General features: G+C 42.3%; 1 protein-coding gene and 1 pseudogene across 1 annotated transcript in view; one reads left to right on the top strand and one right to left on the bottom strand.

Annotated features, from left to right (window-relative positions):
* The window catches only part of LOC126175263 (uncharacterized), a 254214-nt gene that overhangs the window by 127496 nt on the left and 105251 nt on the right, over positions 1-21467 (top strand). The window lies entirely within an intron of this gene.
* Positions 16540-16657, bottom strand: LOC126100882 (5S ribosomal RNA; annotated as a pseudogene).

Here is a 21467-nt window from a genome sequence, read left to right as displayed (position 1 = left end):
ATGTTCATGGTGTGCAGAGTTGTCAAATTAAATCGAATATATTACTTGCCGAGTAAACAACAAATGGTTCAAATGGCTCTGAGCGCTATGGGACTTAACATCTGAGGTCATGAGTCCCCTAGAACTTAGAACTACTTAAACCTAACTAACCTAAGGACATCACACACATCCATGCCCGAGGCAGGATTCGAACCTGCGACCGTAGCAGTCGCGCGGCTCCGGACTGCAACGCCTAAACCGCGTGGCCACCGCGGTCGGCCAAACAACACTTTTCCTCAACACATACTAATTTTGTGGGAATGAATGAGGTTTCGCTAGAATTTATTTTGCATGCCGATGTTGTGCTAAAACTTACTATTTACGTAAAATTTTAACGTAATAGAGATGATCAGCTTCATAAATAAATTTTCGAAGCAAACTTAATAATCACTTATAAGAGAATCCCTTTTCATATTGTCTTACTACAATGCAATTTTATTTGTTTTGAAATACTTATTAATTGGATAATTTGTACACAGACAATAATCGTGGCTACTGCGGTATTTTTGCCCGTCGAAAAATTTGACTTTTATAAAAGACTGTATTTCCTGAAACGACAAACATATTTATCACTGCCGCCTTGAATTGTGATTTACTTATTGCTACTAAGGCCAATCGTGCTTACATAAAGTATGAAATACAAATAAAATCTCAGGATACAGTTAGAGGTAATTGTGGCCTTAGTGATATACCAGCAAACACAACATTGTAAACTATACATTTCGCATTTACTACAGGTTGGACACTGTTCATTCCGACGAGTGGACTGACAGCGAGATGTATGTTTTAGAATTCTTATATTCATTAGAGTACTCAGAATTACCGCCACAAAAATTTATGTTAAAAGAAAACACTCTTTTCATGTTGAACGCCATGGATCAACTTAACACTGTCCGTCCAGGCAGTCCTTTCCAGTTGACAAGAAGACAGTTGGCTACTGAAATTGCATTTCCGATCACTTTAAACGACTGACAGGAACAAACGACTCAAAGAGCAGGACTGTATTACCCAAATCCCCCCTTCACTTATAGATAACTGTACCTAGTCTATCCAAAGGTATCTAAATAACTTAACAATTCTGCATTCCTTAAAGAAAATGAAAAACAAAAGACACACGAAGATTACATTATTACGTCCAATATCACTGAGACCGTGGTATTATAATGATCTATAAGGAGTTTTGCTGAAAATTATGTGCGTGGAAAAATATAATCAGACGGTGTTCAGGAAAGATAGATTAGGCAGAATTGGTGGTACAGTGTTTGTGTCTGTCAGTAGTGGTTTATCTTGTAGTGAAGTCGAAGTAGATACTCCGTGCGAATTGGTATGGGTGGAGGTTATACTTAACAGACGAACTAAGTTAATAATTGGCTCCTTCTACCGACCCCCAGACTCCAATGACATAGTTGCTGAACAGTTCAGAGAAAATTTGAGTCTCGTAACAAATAAATACCCCACTCATACGGTTATAGTTGGCGGGGACTTCAACCTTCCCTCGATATGTTGGCAAAAATACTTGTTCAAAACCGGTGGTAGGCAGAAAACATTTTCCGAGATTGTCCTAAATGCTTTCTCCGAAAATTGTTTCGAGCAGTTAGTCCACGAAGCCACGCGAATTGTAAATGGTTGCGAAAACACACTTGACCTCTTAGCCACAAACAATCCAGAGCTAATAGAGAGCATCATGACTGATACAGGGATTAGTGATCACAAGGTCGTTGTAGCTAGGCTCAATACCGTTTCTTCCAAATCCACCAGAAACAAACGCAAAATAATTTTATTTAAAAAAGCGGATAAAGTGTCACTAGAAGCCTTCCTAAAAGACAATCTCCATTCCTTCCGAACTAACTATGCAAATGTAGACGAGATGTGGCTCAGATTCAAAGACGTAGTAGCAACAGCAACTGAGAGATTCATACCTCATAAATTGGTAAGAGATGGAACTGATCCCTCACGGTACACAAAACAGGTCCGAACGCTGTTGCAGAGGCGACGGAAAAAGCATGCGAACTTCAGAAGAACGCGAAATCCCGAAGATTGGCTAAAATTTACAGACGCGCGAAATTTGGCACGGACTTCAATGCGAGATGCCTTTAATAGGTTCCACAACGAAACATTGTCTCGAAATATGGTAGAAAATCCGAAGAAATTCTGGTCGTATGTAAAGTACACAAGCGGCGAGACGCAGTCAATACCTTCGCTGCGCATTGCCGATGGTACTGTTACCGACGACTGTGCCGTTAAAGCGGAGTTATTGAACGCAGTTTTCCGAAATTCCTTCACCAGGGAAGACGAATGGAATATTCCAGAATTTGAAACACAAACAGCTCCTAGCATGAGTTTCTTAGAAGTAGATACCTTAGGGGTTGCGAAGTAACGCAAATCGCTTGATACGGGCAAGTCTTCAGGTCCAGATTGTATACCGATTAGGTTCCTTTCAGATTACGCTGATACAATAGCTCCCTACTTAGCAATCATATACAACCGCTCGCTCACCGATAGATCTGTACCTACAGATTGGAAAATTGCGCAGGTCGCACCAGTGTTTAAGAAGGGTAGTAGGAGTAATCCATCGAACTCCAGACCTATATCATTGACGTCGGTTTGCAGTAGGGTTTTGGAGCATATACTGTATTCAAACATTATGAATCACCTCGAAGGGAACGATCTATTGATACGTAATCAGCATGGTTTCAGAAAACATCGTTCTTGTGCAACGGAGCTAGCTCTTTATTCGCTCGAAGTAATGGCAGCTATCGACAGGGGATCTCAGGTTGATTCCGTGTTTCTGGATTTCCGGAAGGCTTTTGACACCGTTCCTCACAAGCGACTTCTAATCAACATTGCCTGGAGATAGGACTTGATGATCTTAGGGCTGAGGGCAAAAACAATAAAAAGCTTTGCAAACATTAAAGTTATACACATTATTACTAGATACAGACCCAAACCAATTTTTGTCACCGTTAGTTCTTTGATGAAAATCGTTGCATGTGGCAATTTACTGCTTTTACCACATCGGCACTCAAATTGTTTTTAGCTTCAGACCATAAACGATTCATGTGACTAAAGACTCTTTTTCACATAGACATTGCTACATGCAGCCGTATTTTGTTCCAAAATTTTATTATATAAACGAATTTCTTTGCATGAACTATGTTTATCAATGTCTTCTTTGACGCTCGTACGTATTTTAAATATCCAGGAGTTACTTTCCCTACGTCCATGTAACTTAAAATAATAAAATGACAATTTTCGCATTCACACCAGTTTGTAAGAGAACCTTTGGCTCTTTAATAGGCTACAACAGCTTCATTCTTGAATTTATTTCTGTCAACCTCATTGAGGTTTTTCATTTCTTGGTTAGCTTTTGCTCCAAAGAAACTATCATTCCTACATGAATCAATAACCTCTTTTAATTTGAGCATAATATTATATTACTTTACAGGATGTATGTGTCTGGATACCAGAACTTCAACACGTTTCTGAAATAAATTTAATAAATAATGTACAAAATAAACATAGTACTCTGGCACTCCACTTTTTTCATTAGCGACAAAAGACTGAATAGGTTTATTGCATTATTTATCCCCCCTTCCCGGAAATACATTTTGACCACTTTGCAGTCAAACAAATGTCTTTCCATATTTAGCACTGCAGTTGTCCACCTAACTACTATATGGCGAAGAACGGTATGATATCTCAATTAACAAATGCAAAGAATTCTTTAAGTGCCTGCATCCTTTCGACATTCAAAGAAAATTCACTATAAACCTTTAGCGCAAGACTTTCAACGTCGAAAGGTAATAATTTCACCCAGTATGTCACTGTATTATGCAAGAAATGACAACTGCAGTTAGCTTTAAGGAGTTCAGGTTTTTGCAACTTCTGAAACACGGAGCAGGTATGACCATAATTGACCAAAGCATTGAGAGGGCAGTATGTGCAACAAAATTAGTAAGCTTCAAACGAAATAATTCAAATGTTTTGACAGTAGTATTCGTAGCAGTCTCTGATGTTTCATCCAGTTCTTCAAACAACTGTAACTAGTAATTTACTATTCCATCTTTGCCATCATAGAAAGTTACTACAAATGGGAAACATTTTCTATTCCGTTTATTGGAAGCATCAGTATGTACCGAAAATGAACTGTTTTGATCTTTTATTTTTTTACAACTGTTTCAATAAAATATGGCACCAAAACATTACTTGTGAGAGCCTCCAGTATTGTTCCACGTCACTGCTCATTTGAAGAGAATTGTCATTATAGAGTACGGAACCTAATTTATTGCCACAGTCAGAGGAATTGCAATTGTGTCTATGTTGTACTGTGTCAAAGGTCTTAGAAAGTTCAAATGCAGTATTTTCTCTTTTAAATCTCCAGAAGGTGAAACAAGAAATTTAATAAATTAATAGGATAAGTTACTTTTTATTTTAATGGCAGACAAACGACCCAGAAAATACACAAAGCCAACTCAATATTAATAAAAACATAATCTGGCAACCAAACTCACACTTACATATTTCGTTACTCTACTAAGTACTGTTTAATTTCACTCAATAAGAACATATCGCGATGGCATGATTTCATATGTTGTGTTTACGTCATAATTTTATTTATTCTAAAAATAAAATGAAAATCCTTATTTTCTCCTTTTTGCATTCCTTTAAACAAGGTTGAAGCTCTAGTCCACTTCAATAAAGCATTTAAAAAGTACAGAAATCTTGTAACTTGGCTTCCCAATCACGCCTGATATCTTCACACAATAATCAGAGCGGGTAATAGATACCTACTTCCTCACAGAACCAGAAGTAACAAAAAGAAGCAAACACAACAATAAACAAAAGACCCATAAAACGTACATGCAAACCCGTAATTTTCAGTGGCTGTGCTCGGAATAAATTACTTCTTTCGTGAAGCAAGAGATGAGCCTGAAATGGACACTATATACAACAATGAAGCTTCAACTTTGTTGTACCATAATTTGCAGAAATGACAACCACTTGTCAACTATCGGCAGAAATCATTGTTTACCATCTTTTAAGCACACAAAGCAATAAATCACATGAACACACATCTCTCTTTGACTCCATAAGGAGCAGTAAAACTGTGAACCAGGCATTGCATGGACTGTCAGTTTTTAATATCTACTGAAAACAATGTCAATCTCGATTACTTTTCAGTTCCTCTCTCTTGGCTTAAGAAAGACTGCACTGGTGTCTGTCGGTTTTTCAGTAGTTCTTTGCGGTACTGCCCTTTCCATTATCTGCCACAATTTCGTCTGAATTGGTGTAAATTACGATATAATGCTAAAACCAGAGCGAAAAAAGGAAAGGCGTATCCATTAATTTGTAGAGAGAGAGAGAGAGAGAGAGGGAGAGAGAGGGAGAGAGAGGGAGAGAGAGGGAGAGAGAGAGAGAGAGAGAGAGAGAAAGAGATCTAGTCAATATCAAGGAAACTATGTATGTGTTCTTTGAAGTAAAATATCAGAGATGATATTAGTAGTAAGGTTATGCAGATAAAATAGTCCCCAATTTCCCCAGTAACAAAATTATGTTCCCGAACAGTTGCCCCCCCCCCCCCAAAAAAAAATTTTGCCGCATATTTAACTAATATATTTACTCGCTTCTGTCTGTTTTCCGAGTCCAGGCGATCGCAATCTTTTGAACTCCTGTGAACTGCTGTGTGCCCTACAAGTATTTGAATGTTTGAAAAGAGAGTATTTGTAAGTTAGTATTCTGATATTTCATAACTCACTCGCATAATTCGTTTAATAAGAAAATTTTCAAAACAGTTGCCTTCTGAATCATGCACTTCTTTGAACGGCATGCACATGAAATTTGTTTCACCCCACGTCCACTAAGCAATTGTATTCCCAAATTCTGTAGAAACGTACGCTATCACATATTGTGTCAACCGTTTTAATTTGGGTTTGACCTCATGGTTGCGATGATCAATATAGTTCAGATGCCAAGTAATACCTGTCGTAGCGGCGCCTTATTGTTAGAGGGCTCGCAGAACCGACACGCAAGATGGGTTGCTAACCTCCATTCAGCAGCGCGGAGAGAAAATTCGGCAGCGGGCAGAAACATTAACAGACGTTCCAAATAAATACGGAACTACTTGGCCAGTCAACATGTGACAGTGTTCCACCAATCGGAACTCATAATGACTTTTGTAGCACTCCGCCGACATGGCTTTATAAGCACACCTAGACAGTCAGACAGGCAGTGTTTATCAATCGCTAGGAACAAATTGGTTCAAATGGCTGTGAGCACTATGGGACTTAACTTCTGAGGTCTTCAGTCTCCTAGAACTTAGAACTACTTAAATCTCACTAACCTAAGGACATTACACACATCCGTGCCCGAGGCAGGATTCGAACCTGCGACCGTAGCGATCGCGCGGTTCCAGACTGTAGCGCCTAGAACCGCTCGGCCACTCCGGCCGGCGAAAGCCCTAGGAACAGCTCCGGACAATACGGACGCCGGCTCTAGCCTTGTATTCATTCGCCTTAGCCTTGTAGTAGAACGTTGTATTTGGTAGAGGAGCTTTGGTCGGTATTTTCTTCCGTTGCATTGTTTTCTTAACTGTTTTTCTACCACAGAATTGTGGTTACCATTTTTTGTTTGTTTGTTCCGCGTTTAAAACTTATTGTATGACAAGAATGCGTTTTTTTTCTTTAATTATAAAAAAGTATCTTCAAATTGACAGCTAGTTCTCTTCTGCCGACCGCAGTGCACTATAATACCCAAAAACCTGACGCTGATCAGTAGGCTTGTGCATTGTCTCAGTTGGCCTGTTATAACAGCGTCAGTACTTCCATCTTTTATTTCCTTTTCTCTCAGAGTTTATTTTATTACTTCTGTGTGATTGAGTGTGTTTTCCAGAACAGAATGGTTACAGACCGTTAATGATTTTGAAAATATATGCTATTTTCCAAACTGTGTCGGTGCTGCATATAATTATAGAGTCTATCAAGGAAAAAGTCAGCGTCTACATCAGTCATAAGGACATCCATTCGTGGGTGTCGGTAGAAATTGTTGCAGGGGCACCGTGCTATAAAATTTTCATTTTTGGTAAGACTCTTACAACACGTGTCATGCCACAAGAACTAATTCTTATAAGTGACACAAAAAATTTTTCAGCATCCTTGACAATTGATGATTGTCCACTCAGTAAGTGAATAAAATTTTCTTAGCTCAGATTCCAGAAGTGGCATTGAAGGGGGAAGGAGTGCCTCCTCTTACCCCCATCCTCGTTGTATATATATATATATATATATATATATATATATATATATATATATACTAGAGTTTGTGGTAGTCTCCTTGCCTTTGTAAATCTTGAGAATCAAGTGTGTCAAGAGGGGAGTAAATGGCATTTCTGCTCTCGTCTGTTACTATAAAGTTTTGTAGAGCACAAACCACTATGAAAATTTCCTGTTTTATAAGAATTTGCGTTCACAGTTAAAACGTGTGCATGTAAGACCCAAAATTTTCAACAGCCAATTATGCGTTGAGGGCTTCCTAAGGGTAGGGCTTCATTTTATACACTAAAGAGCCAAAGAGACTGGTACACCTGCCTAATATCTCGTAGGGCTCGCGCGAGCACAGCACGCAGAAGTGTCGCAACACAACGTGGCATGGAATCGATCAATGTCTGAAGTAGTACTGGAGGGAATAGACACATGAATGCTGCAAGGTTGTCCATAAATTCGTAAGAGTACGAGGGGGTGGAGATCTCTTCTGAACAGAACGTTGCAAGGCATCCCACATATGCTCAATAATGTTCATGTCCGGGAAGTTTGGTGGCCAGCAGAAGTTTTTAAACTCAGAAGAGTGTTCCTAGAGCCACTCTGTAGCTATTCTGGACGTATGGGGTGTCGCATTGCCCTGCTGGATTTGCCGAAGTCGGCCGGAATGCACAATGGATGTATTAGGGGTCCCATTCACTCCAGCTGCACACGGCACACGCTATTACAGAGCCTCCACCTGCTTACTCACTCCCCTGCTGACATACAAGGTGCATGGACTCATGGGGTTGTCCTCATACCCGTACAAGTGCAACCGCTCGATACAATTTGAAACGAGACTCGTCGGCCAGACAACACGTTTCCAATCGTCAACAGTCCAACGTCGGTGTTGACGGGCCCAGGAAAAAAAAAGAGCGCATATCGATGATGTTTCGTTAAATGGTTCGTACGCTGACACTTCTCATGGCTCAGCATTGAAATCTGCAGCAATCTGCGGTAGGGTTGCAGTTCTGTCATGTTGAACGATTCTCTTGAGTCGCCAGTGGTCTCTTTCTTGCAGGATCTTTTTCCAGCCACAGTAATATCATAGATTTGTTGTTTTTCCGGATTCCTGATATTCACGGTACACTCGTGAAATGATCTCACGGGAAAATTCCCACTTGATCGCTACTTCGGAGATGCTGTATCCGATCGCTCGTGCGCCGACTATAACGCCAAATTCAGACTCGCTTAAATCTTGATAATCTGCCATTGTAGCAGCAGTAACAGATCTAACAACTGCGCCAGTCTTACAGGGTGTTTAAAAAATGACCTGTATATTTGAAACGGCAATAAAAACTAAACGAGCAGCGATAGAAATACACCGTTTGTTGCAATATGCTTGGGACAACAGTACATTTTCAGGCAGACAAACTTTCGAAATTACAGGTTACAATTTTCAACAACAGATGGCGCTGCGGTCTGGGAAACTCTATAGTACGATATTTTCCACATATCCACCATGCGTAGCAATAATATGGCGTAGTCTCTGAATGAAATTACCCGAAACCTTTGACAACGTGTCTGGCGGAATGGCTTCACATGCAGATGAGATGTACTGCTTCAGCTGTTCAATTGTTTCTGGATTCTGGCGGTACACCTGGTCTTTCAAGTGTCCCCACAAAAAGAAGTCACAGGGGTTCATGTCTGGCGAATAGGGAGGCCAATCCACGCCGCCTCCTGTATGTTTCGGATAGCCCAAAGCAATCACACGATCATCGAAATATTCATTCAGGAAATTAAAGACGTCGGCCGTGCGATGTGGCCGGGCACCATCTTGCATAAACCACGAGGTGTTCGCAGTGTCGTCTAAGGCAGTTTGTACCGCCACAAATTCACGAAGAATGTCCAGATAGCGAGATGCAGTAATCGTTTCGGATCTGAAAACTGGGCCAATGATTCCTTTGGAAGAAATGGCGGCCCAGGCCAGTACTTTTTGAGGATGCAGGGACGATGGGACTGCAACATGGGGCTTTTCGGTTCCCCATATGCGCCAGTTCTGTTTAGTGACGAAGCCGTCCAGGTAAAAATAAGCTTCGTCAGTAAACCAAATACTGCCCACATGCATATCGCCGTCATGAATCCTGTGCACTATATCGTTAGCGAATGTCTCTCGTGCAGCAATGGTAGCGGCGCTGAGGGGTTGCCGCGTTTGAATTTTGTATGGATAGAGGTGTAAACTCTGGTGCATGAGACGATAGGTGGACGTTGGCGTCATTTGGACCGCAGCTGCAACATGGCGAATGGAAACCCGAGGCCGCTGTTGGATCACCTGCTGCACTAGCTGCGCGTTGCCCTCTGTGGTTGCCGTACGCGGTCGCCCTACCTTTCCAGCACGTTCATCCGTCACGTTCCCAGTCCGTTGAAATTTTTCAAACAGATCCTTTATTGTATCGCTTTTCGGTCCTTTGGTTACATTAAACCTCCGTTGAAAACTTCGTCTTGTTGCAACAACACTGTGTTCTAGGCGGTGGAATTCCAACACCAGAAAAATCCTCTGTTCTAAGAAATAAACCATGTTGTCTACAGCACACTTGCACGTTGTGAACAGCACACGCTTACAGCAGAAAGACGACGTACAGAATGGCGCACCCACAGACTGCGTTGTCTTCTATATCTTTCACATCACTTGCAGCGCCATATGTTGTTGAAACTTGTAACTACTGTAATTTCGAAAGTTTGTCCGCCTGAAAATGTACTGTTGTCCCAAGCACATTGCAACAAACGGTGTATTTCTATCGCTGCTCGTTTAGTTTTTATTGCCGTTTCAAATATACCGGTTATTTTTGAAACACCCTGTACATAGGCATTGTTGACCCCAACGCCGTATTCTGTCTGTTTACACATGTCTGTATTTGAATATATATGTCTATACCAGTTTCTTTGGCACTTTAGTGTATATATCCTTTTTTTTAAGGAGTCGAACAACGCAAAATCGTTGTATTTGAAAATTATGGGACTTACATGCACATGTTTTGACTATGAACGCTAATTCTTCTACGCCAAAAAATTTTCAGAGCAGTTTGTGTACTCAAAACTTTCTAGTAAAATACGACAGCACCAATTCCATTCATTCGCCCCATGGTACGTTTGATTCTCAAGATTTAAAAACTCCAGGAGGCTGGCGGAAATACAAAAAGAGCAGAAAGAAATATACCGCTGGAACTCATAAACATGCATAACTGACCTGTGAGCCAAGGAAGTTCGAAATGAATTTACAGATTACTCTGTATCACTAGAAGGAGAACAAGAAAGGCGATACAGATGACTTTAAATTTCAGATGATTTCTTATGTGAGCGTAAGCCTATATACATTTGTAGTAATAAACATTTTTGATGAATATTAAATCTGCTTCACTCATCCAATTGTCGTCTCTTTCCTCTGGTGAGTAGGCGTGAAACGTAAGTATGAAATAAATCCCATTTACTTCTACACAAATCATCTCCAATTCGTATATTTTTCGTGTCAGCGCTTAATTAATTACCTGGAGATACTGAGTGCGCAAATTGTGAACTTTAATATGTGTCTCCTCTTCTCTCATTTCAAACTCCACAGAATATTTTACAGTGCGCCCTGTTCTTAATCCTGTTTTTGAAAACCACGTATTGTGTGTGTCACACGACACAGGAACACACTCGACTCTTTAAATTAACTGCTGCGTTTTTTTCAGTGGTCAACAAGTACTTCAACACCGACATTTCGTACTGTCCACACACAACTTCTGTGAGTGTCTCAAAAACTTGCAGCAACTGGCAAGATCGGCGAGTAGTTCCAGAAAGGTTCAAGGAACTAGGAAACGTTTTCTCTAGGTTGCGGAAGCAGCTTCTACAACACTACGAAATTAAAGGAAGTCAGCTTCCGTGGGTGCTTCCATGTCCTGTCGACTTCCAGAAGTGGTTTCTTCAAGCCACTTGCGGAAATTTACCTGATAGCAGACACGCGCCGCAATATAAGCGGGTGGCGACGGGCGGCCTCTTCAGTCCGAAGAACTCCACGATGGCCGCTCTGCTGCTGCTGGCTCTTCTCGCCATGGCTGGCCACGCCTCCCCGCAGCCCCACGCAGGTACAGTGCTGACCCCAACACGTACCACACCTCGTCCCTCACAGTGAAATTCTTCATTTTCCATTATAGTCCGTGTCTATTTGCCTTAAGTCCAAACAGGGAACCGAAGCTCAATGTAAACTTATTTTTGAAACACCAGTTTTGCTTACTCTTCCATTTTTTCTCTTGTCCATCTATTCCTCATTTACATCTACATTTGTGGCTGTACTCCACAAGCTACCTTATTGTGTACGGAGGTTGTACTTTGTGTACCATTAACTCTTCCAGCTTTCCCGTTGTAGCCGCTAATATTACGCGGGAAGAACGATTGTTACCAAGCTTCAGTCTGAGTTTGGATGCCTCTAACTATATATTCAAGCCATTTTCGCGTGATATAGATAGCAAGTAGTAGTACGTAGGTTGATTCTTCCAAGAAACTACTCTCATGGAATCCAAACAGGAATCCATACTGTGCTTGGCAAAGCCTTTATTGTAGCTACAGCCGCTGGAGTTGAACACCTCCGCGACTCTTTGGCGATTGTTAAACGAACTTGTCACGAAAGGCCCTGCTCTTCTGTGGGTATTCTCTATTTTCACCGTCCGTACTGTACATGTGCGAGTCCCAAACTACCGAGCAATATTGAGGAGTCAGTCGAGAATGGATTTCGTTATGTTATCTCCTTCCTGTACGCCGCTTGTGGTCTCGCGGTAGCGTTCTCGCTTCCGAGCACGAGGTCCCGGGTTCGATTCCTGGCGTGGTCAGGGATTTTTCACCTGCCTCGAGGTGACTGGGTGTTGTTGTGTCTTCTTCGATTCATCCCCATTTCGGTCGGAGGTAGGCAATGGAAAACCACCTCCACTAGAACCTTGCCTAGCAAGGCGCTGCGGGTCTCCCGCATCGTTCCCCTACGCTCTGTGAAGGAGTATGAGACTCCACCATCTCCTTCCTGGCGGGACCACGGTTCCTCAGATGTAGCCCAATGAGTCAGTTTAGAACCTGACACACCTACGACTAGTTTCATGTGGTCGTTACATTTTAAACCCCTTCGTAAGCACATTTCTAGACATGTTGGATGTTACTGCTTCCAGCGCGTGTTTAGCAGTCTTGTAACCATATAATAACGCGCAACACTTTACATTTGTGTATGTTGAGGGTCAACTGCCGCTCCCTGTGCCAAGTAACGATCTTATGCAGGTCTTCTTGCATTTCGCTACAACGTTCTAGCCAAGTCTTCTTTGTATACAACGGCATTATCCGACATATGTCTTGGAGCTTTCGACGTTATCCAATAGGCTATTTGCACATGTTATCGTGCATTATGTGAAATACAAAAATAATGAACTGTTTCTATGACATCACTATTGATTTACACAATTTTCTTTTCAATGTGACATTAGCTTTTATCACTGTACTTTTTCTACATAAAATTACAAATCTGAAGGCCGATTTAACTCGGCGTGGATACGACTCACTTATTTATGGGGAAGAAGGGGAGTGGTGACTGTGGGGGTGGAAGGGGAATGAATCATCTCACCATCGTTCACGGTCGTTCGTCGTGTGGCGACATCGGCAGCAGACGCTGAGCCGTTACGGCGTGTCGCCTCGTAGTGGTGACGTCTACATCTACATCTACATCCATACTCCGCAAGCCACCTGACGGTGTGTGGCGGAGGGTACCTTGAGTACCTCTATCGGTTCTCCCTTCTATTGCAGTCTCGTATTGTTCGTGGAAAGAAGGATTGTCGGTATGCTTCTGTGTCGGCTCTAATCTCTCTGATTTTATTCTCACGGTCTCTTCGCGAGATATACGTAGGAGGGAGCAATATACTGCTTGACTCTTCGGTGAAGATATGTTCTCGAAACTTTAACAAAAGCCCGTACCGAGCTACTGAGCGTCTCTCCTGCAGAGTCTTCCATTGGAGTTTATCTATCATCTCGGAAACGCTTTCGCGATTACTAAATGATCCAGTAACGAAGCGCGCTGCTCTCCGTTGGATCTTCTCTATCTCTTCTATCAACAATATCTGGTACGGATCCCACCTGCTGAGCAGTATTCAAACACTGGGCGAACATGTGTACTGTAACCCACTTCCTTCTCTCTTCCTTCGCAGCACTCATTAGCGAGCCTCCTATGGCCAGGTACGGTATCCGCGATGTCGGTGTGTGTTGCCGCAGCCGAAACAGAGATATAACGGTGTCGGGAGGCAGATGTAGGCGATGGGTGGAGGAGCCCCACGTCCTATTGCTTCCATGCTGTCTCCCCAACTGTCCTCTTCGCTTTTCATCACTCTCTAAGCTCATAGACTCGTCGAATTTTTCCGCCTCTTGGCCCTGTCATTGGCGGACTAAATTTGCAAGGCCGCCTGATGACTGATCGCCGTTCCATGATTACGCCTCCTGTGCAGGGTGGCAATTTTCTATCTTGTGTGAGCTGATGTTTGATTGATAAACTGGTGTCTTTCTCACATTTTTATTGTCGCGCTGCTATCAGCTTTGGTCGCATATTGTTCCAATGTTTCTCTTCGTTCCTTAGTTGCTGTGAAAGCAACCAGGCAAAACTTCTTTCTAACGCCTGTCTCTGCCTGAGTCCTAGATAGTCTCATGTTTCGGGTTCGTCTAAGAATTTTCTGGAACTTGTGATTTATAAGCAACCACTCTACCGCACAGGAGACTTTTTTTGTTTTTTTGTTTAAGCCGGCTGACTTCTTCCGCAGTTCTTTAGTTTCACACGCCTCTCTGTGCGAAATCTTGGTGCTTTGTATCTGCGCTCCATCTCAGTGTTTGAATGGGTCCGTCGGTTATCTCAACGTTTTACAATGTTCGCCACATTCTTCCCTTTCTTAAGCGAGGCTAGGGCATCCGCTGGACTATCCCACGCGAGTTTGCAGAATGAGCCTCTGGCGCTCACTCGATGGGGACCGACATTCCCTTCACGCTGGACTGCTGGCGCTGTGAATGTGGCCAGTAGCGGAGGTACCACAAGTGATTTAACGTCGCTGCTAACTGCGATTACAAACTAACAGACCACTTTATTCGTTTGTTCCCCCTAATACAATAAAATTTCAGAAATATTGGAACACCTGAGGCAATACGGACCTTACGACTTATCTTCTAGATTAAGGAAAGGCAAACCTACGTTCCTAGCATGTGTAAAGAAAGCTTTTGACAATGTTGATTGGAATACTCTCTTTCAAATTCCGAAGGTGGCAATGGTAAAATACAGGGAGCGAAAGGCTATTTACAATTTGTACAGAAACCAGATGGCAGTTATAAGAGTCGAGGGACATGAAAGGGAAGCTGTGGTTGGGAAGACAGTGAGACAGGGTTGCAGCCTATCCCCGATGTTATTCAATCTGTATATTGAGCAAGTAGTGAAGGAAACAAAAGAAAAATTCGGAGTAGGTATTAAAATCCAGGAAGAAGAAATAAAAACTTTGAGGTTCGCCGACGACATTGTAATTCTGTCAGAGACAGCAAAGGACTTGGAAGAGCAGTTGAACGGAATGGATAGTGTCTTGAAAGGAGGATATAAGATGAACATCAACAAAAGCAAAACGAGGATAATGGAATGTTCGAATTAAATCAGGTGATGCTGAGGGAATTAGATTAGGAAATGAGACACTTAAAGTAGTAAAGGAGTTTTGCTATTTGGGGAGCAAAATAACTGATGATGGTCGAAGTAGAGATGACATAAAATATAGAGTGGCAATGGCAAAGAAAGCGTTTCTGAAGAAGAGAAATTGTTAACATCGAGTATAGATTTAAGTGTCAGGAAGTCGTTTCTGAAAGTATTTGTATGGAGTGTAGCCATGAATGGAAGTGAAACATGGATGATAAATAGATTGGACAAGAAGAGAATAGAAGCTTTCGAAATGTGGTGCTACAGAAGAATGCTGAAGATTAGATGGGTAGATCATATAACTAATGAGGATGTATTGAATAGGATTGGGGAGAAGAGAAGTGGCACAACTTGACTAGAAGAAGGGATCGGTTGGTAGGACATGTTCTGAGGCATCAAGGGATCACCAATTTAGTATTGGAGGGCACCGTGGAGGGTAAAAATCGTAGAGGGACCAAGAGATGAACACACTAAGCAGATTCAGAAGGATGTAGGTTGCAGTAGGTACTGGGAGATGAAGAAGCTTGCACAGGACAGAGTAGCATGGAGAGCTGCATCAAACCAGTCTCAGGACTGAAGACCACAACAACAACAACATCCTTCCTTTGTTGCAACTTCCATGGGGAGCAGTGTATTACATTCTTTTTGAAATCTTAGAGTATTTCCCTCTCTCTTGGGTAGGTTAACCTGTTTTGTGATTTTGGATGAAGTAACAGCAAACTGTTGCTCTGACTTTGATAAACATTTCAAGTAAATGAATTACTGTCGGTGAGAAAATGTCAGACTTACCGTGCGCAAATTCTTTGACAGCATTCTGTATTTTAATCTTTTTGCAGCCTAAAAGTTTTCTGGGTATGGTACCGCGTCATAATGTAAACAACTACTGCTGCTGGAGAAAAACCAAAGTTTCGGCCACGATTGCAGTGGCCTTCTTCTGGGAAGACCAAGCCCGGATCTATCACCTTCGACTTCCATCTCTCTGGCTCAATGAAAGATGGGTATGGCTACCGGTAAGAGGATGTAATTCAATAGGTCATAATGGTCAAAGTGCCCTGATACAGCAAGATGTCGACCAGTAGAGTGGTATTATGGGGGTATACAGGACCTGCCAGTAAGGTGACGTAATGCCGTCGCGCTGAACGATAATATGCGTTGAAAAATAGAATTTTGTAGCCAAAAAGAAAGGAGAATGATATGGTGTACAGGAATTCTGAATAAAACCAAGCTGCTTTCAGAAAAAAAATGTGTTGCATTACTTACTGATATCCCCTCGTACATTATATACTCATGTTCAGACAAAACAGAGCACCTTGAACAGTTAGAGATACTTTACTACTACTCCTCCCGAACAGGCCGTGAAGTCCGAAAGGTACCGACCGGCCGCTCTGTCATCCTCAGCCCGCAGGCGTCACTGGATGAGGATATTGAGGCGCATGTGGTGAGCACACTGCTCTCCCGGCCGTATGTCAGTTTAAGGGACCGGAGCCGCTACTCCTCAATGAAGTAGCTCCTCAGTTTGCCTCAGAAGGCTGAGTTCACCCCGCTTGCCAACAGCGCTCGGAAGACCGGATGGTCACCCATCCAAGTGCTAGGCCAGGCCGACAGCGCTTAAGTTCGGTGATCTGACGGGAACCGGTGTAGCCACTGCGGCAAGGCTGTTGACGAACAATTACAGATAGGACGTTCATATTCAGAGGACATGTACAGTAGTATGTTCTGCAGAAATGATTAACATTTCAGTCTCTTCGATTTAGCATGTGTCCTGTTGCCTGCTAGGCACAGGATCCGCCATGTGCCCTGATAACTTGTTGCATGCGCGACGGCATGGACGCGTTTGAGGAGCGAATGGCGTCCTGTTATACAGATATCGAAGCTGCATTCACCTGGTTCCAAAGCTCATCTGAGGTGGTTAGCAAGACCCAGAAGAAGGCCGCTGCAATCGTGGCCGAGACGTTGGTTTTCCTCCAGTAGCAGTGGTTTTTTACATTATGACGCGGTACCATACCCAGATAACTTTTATGTCGACTGACTCTGGCCGCGGAAACCTACGCAATTATATTTCTGCAGCCTGTTGTGAAACTGAGTTATCAGTTCAGTTATAATGACATTTCTATTCAAATTACAGGCTGTTCGGTGGACGTAAACAAATCCAAGATGCCCTACCCTCAGCCACTGCTGCTGAAGCCCGGCGGAAGCAAAGACGTGCACGGCTTCGTCGCGCCGGACTCCTCGGGGAAAATATTGCTCAGGCAGAACCAGCAGATCATTGTCGCGTGTCCCGGCAACGCCCTCGTGGCGACGAAACAGCCGCTGGCGACAGCCACCTGCGTCTCCGGCACCACCTTCACCATCGGCAGTACGGCCTACAACTTCAGTGATCTCCGATGCGTGTCCCAGCCGAAACCATCGGAACGGAATCCGGCCAAAACGTGCGGCAGCAGAAGTCACTATCAGGAGATCCAGCTGGGCTTCCAGGTCGGCCCCGACTTCTACACGCTCATCGACGCCTGCTTCGACGTTCGCTCCTACAGCACGGTGTACGACCACTTCACGATGGTTCGCGAAATAGGGGGCAGCCAGACCGGTTTCCCCCGACCCGACTGGTTGAATGGCACCTTCTTCCCCAACATTGACATGGATAATCAATACAGAAGGACCACGCAGATCGACACGGTCGGCAAACTGCTGGGGGACCCTAAGTTGGGGTCCAAGTACATTTCTGTAACGACCGACTACTTCCTTTCCAAAGGACACCTCACTGCTAAGTCTGATTTCAGTCTTGGCGCGCAGGAATACGTCACATTCTTCTACATGAATGCTGCGCCGCAGTGGCAAACATTCAATGGCGGCAACTGGAAAACCATGGAGGACAATGTACATTCCTATGCTGCAACAAACCTCGTCGAGCTGCAAATCTACACGGGTACGCACGGAATCACAACGCTGCCCAACAAGATAAATGCCGAGACGGAGTTGTATCTTTATACTAACGGCACAAACTACATTCCAGTGCCGAAGCTCTTTTGGAAGATTCTGTATAGAGAGGATACTATGGCAGCTGTAGTGTTCCTAGGTGTAAACAACCCGTACATTAAGAACCCTGGCTCTGACTACTTCATCTGCAAGGACGTATGCACCAAGATCAGCTGGTTAACCTGGAAGGCCAATAACCAGAAAATGGGCTACTCGTACTGCTGTGAATATGCAGACTTCAAGAGAGTCGTGGCCGACGCACCCAACCTGAACGTTACCTCTCTGCTTACCTAAGCCTCTCAACTGGAAGGCACAAGGAAGCCACACCAGACGAAAACCGTATTCCGGACTTCTGTTGGACACAACAAAGAATGTAAATACATCTGTAACTCTTTATTTCGGTTAGCTCGCAGTCCTTGAATTTTACTGATATCAGTATTTCACTTGAAGCTTCTTTGTGCCTTCTTTGAACGCATATTCCTAAAGTTAAGAGATTATCGCGACTTCTGATTTACACATTCCGATTCTCTCTTGAAACTTATGTCTACCAATTAGAGTAAATGTATCCTGTACAATTAATTTTGCTATATTTGTGACATATTTATTTTAGAGAAAGTCTGGTTATTGGATGGCAACATGGAAATACTAGCAATTATGTTTATATGGTATACGGAGCACAGTTAATTTCTCACTTTTTCCCGACTTTACTACTTAGGTGCATAATTATAGAACAAGGTTACAGTGGAGGAAACATGATGAATGTACATGACAACAAAATCCGATGTAACGTATTTCCTAACTTAAACATAATTTGTATGTTTGCATTTCTGAAAAATAAAAGAAAATTTGGATGTAAAAACAATACTTTGTGCTCAAAACTACAATGTGAATGAAGACACATGCATATTTTAAATTTTATCGTTATGTTATTAAGTTATGGAAGTATTCTCATTTCATATCAGTCATTCAGACTAAGCGTTTCTTCTGCATGTATAACTTTTTGTATAACGAACCGGTAAGACAAAATTCAGCGACATTTGAGACTGTATCATCAATATACTCCGTCTCTTACGAAAAGTGGTTGCAAGAAGAGATATTAAACGAGAATGTGCTGTACACGGAACAAGCAACAGAAGGTGTAATTTTATGTTTGGAATTACGAAAAGTACAAGACTTCTTCAGTAGGAGAGTTGTCGCAGTATTGTGTAGTGTTGCTCCGCATCGAATCTCTGCTATTTTTGTGTATTTTACTCTTATGAAGCCAAATCGCATGTACGTGTTACTACTGGACATCATACTGAAAGTCAACAGCGAATACATACTCTGTAGCGTCCTGTATGTAGAATTTTGTCACTGGGCCATCGACCAATTCTTCTTACTAAGACGTCACAATCTTCGCTAATTCACTAATACTTTCTTTCATACAGTCATGTCTATGATACCAAGCATCGACTTAGAGTACTAAATAGTGTGTGTGTGTGTGTGTGTGTAATAGTATTGCAACAGCACATCTTAAGCGAATCTTTCACTGTATTTCGCACTAACATTTACACAGACAGTTGAAGACGTGTCAGATATTCGTTAATATATTGTTCAGGAACATTTCAGGAGTTACTATAATACAACAGCTGACGTAATCCTGGCATTATCCAGCTATCGTTTGTTAAAGGCTATGCCTCGTCACTGTCACTGTTCAGATCTTTTGTCTGTACTTTTTTCGTAATTTCGGTGCCCCATGCCCTGCATCAGTTAATGTATAATCTTGTTTCTTGGTTTTCTTCTGCCTTTATTTCCAAGTCTCTCTACATCGAAAACGTTTCAGAGTTGCAATTATACCTTAGAATGTGCCCGAAAAGGGATAATTTTCTTTCACCGGTGACTCTGAGGTGATTTGTCTGTGTACTTTTTCCTTTTAATACTATTAAATTTATTTTCCTTTCCATTCATCTGCTTTGAGCACCCTCTTTCAGAAGCATATTTTTTTTTTTTTTTGCTTCTAGACGTTTGACATCACCTGTTGAGAGTTTCCAGCTTTCGAAGTCATACAGTACCCTATGTTTTTAAAAATTCTCTCCGTAGGTAAAATCTTCAATTTCGAGCCCTATGCTGCGATATTCTTCAAGGACCTATGATGTTCACGTTTAGCGTGACACTGTCTACAACCAGTGGCTCTTTCAGTTCCAAAAGGGGACGTTTCCTGTGCTTGCTCTAAAGAAGTAGGATGACATTTTTTGGGCTACTATTAGAGGGTCATCACCAATAGACAGGTAGCGAAACGCGCAGCTCAAGTGAGGGGGAATGTTTATCAAAATACCGCATACATTACTTCCTCTCGCTTGTTTGTATTTCTCACGCACCATTACCGCTTATTTACTTCCTTGCTGGTGGGAAACAACGAAGCTGGAATTCTACTGAAATCATCTCTATTAACACTTGACTACTAAATCATAAAATTTAAGGCTGCAGAAAGGTATAAAACAGGATATTTTGTACTTAATTTGGCATGTAGAACATTTGAGAACTAATAATTAACTAACGCATAAAGTATAAATTATGAATCCGTGTGAATAAAACTGAAGTAGTAAACTGTACCTCCCTTGATTTTCTAGGTTTAAAATTAATTTCGTTCTTAGATGGCTCAACTGTATATCTACATCCCTGAAGGCGGAAGCCACGAACCTGGAAGCCTGTATCATCTTTATTGAAATTGTATTCGCTCTCAGAAGGTCTACCAGTTCTCGGACTTTCTATCTATAAATGTTGCAGTTGCGTTCCTTGGCCAGGATACGTATGTTGTAGAAAATCTGTATCTTGGCTGCAATTCTCGTAATGTTCCGCTAGCGCGGATTTCACACCTCGTGTTAACAGCACGTGGCGTTCGTGTTGTTTGATGCATACCGCACAATAACCCTTGGTTCGGCGTAGGGCGGCGGTGGGGTGGGTGGACTGCTGTGGCCTGTTGTGGGGCTACGGCGGGACGAAGCCTCTCCGTCGTTTCTAGGTCCCCGGTTTCAATACACACAATACACAATACACAAGTATGGCGATCAGGAACATTCTTGCCGTTCCCCCTCTTCTGCTTTTTTCTGTGCTTATGCTTCCATAAGTTTCTATAGTTTTTGTTTGGAACAAGTATAAGTTTAATAGCACTCTCCATTCCTTCGAATCTCAGCATATATCGTTCTTCCTTTAGAAGAGTCATTTCCACTGAATTTTATCATATGTTTTATCGAGATCAAGACTTCTGTTCTATTCTATCTCACATTCTACTTCATCTCTTACGTAATCATAATTTTCATTCTTCCACTTTGACTGCAAGCCGAAGCCTTTCAGGCACAGTATTTCTATTGCTTGTAGACCAAAAGACTGCATATGTCGTAGAGTGTCAAAACATTTCTGTCCCTTGGCATTGTTCAGACACCGCATATTCATAGCTAGTCGATATTTGCTATGCACTGATCTACCGGTACCAAAATCAGCCAATTTCTTCTGTCAAAGTA

The sequence above is a fragment of the Schistocerca cancellata genome, chromosome 1 (assembly GCF_023864275.1).
Source record: "Schistocerca cancellata isolate TAMUIC-IGC-003103 chromosome 1, iqSchCanc2.1, whole genome shotgun sequence".
Taxonomy (NCBI): Eukaryota; Metazoa; Arthropoda; class Insecta; order Orthoptera; family Acrididae; genus Schistocerca; species Schistocerca cancellata.
The sequence above is the reverse complement of the archived record's forward strand: the minus strand, read 5'-3'. Positions and strand labels throughout refer to the sequence as shown.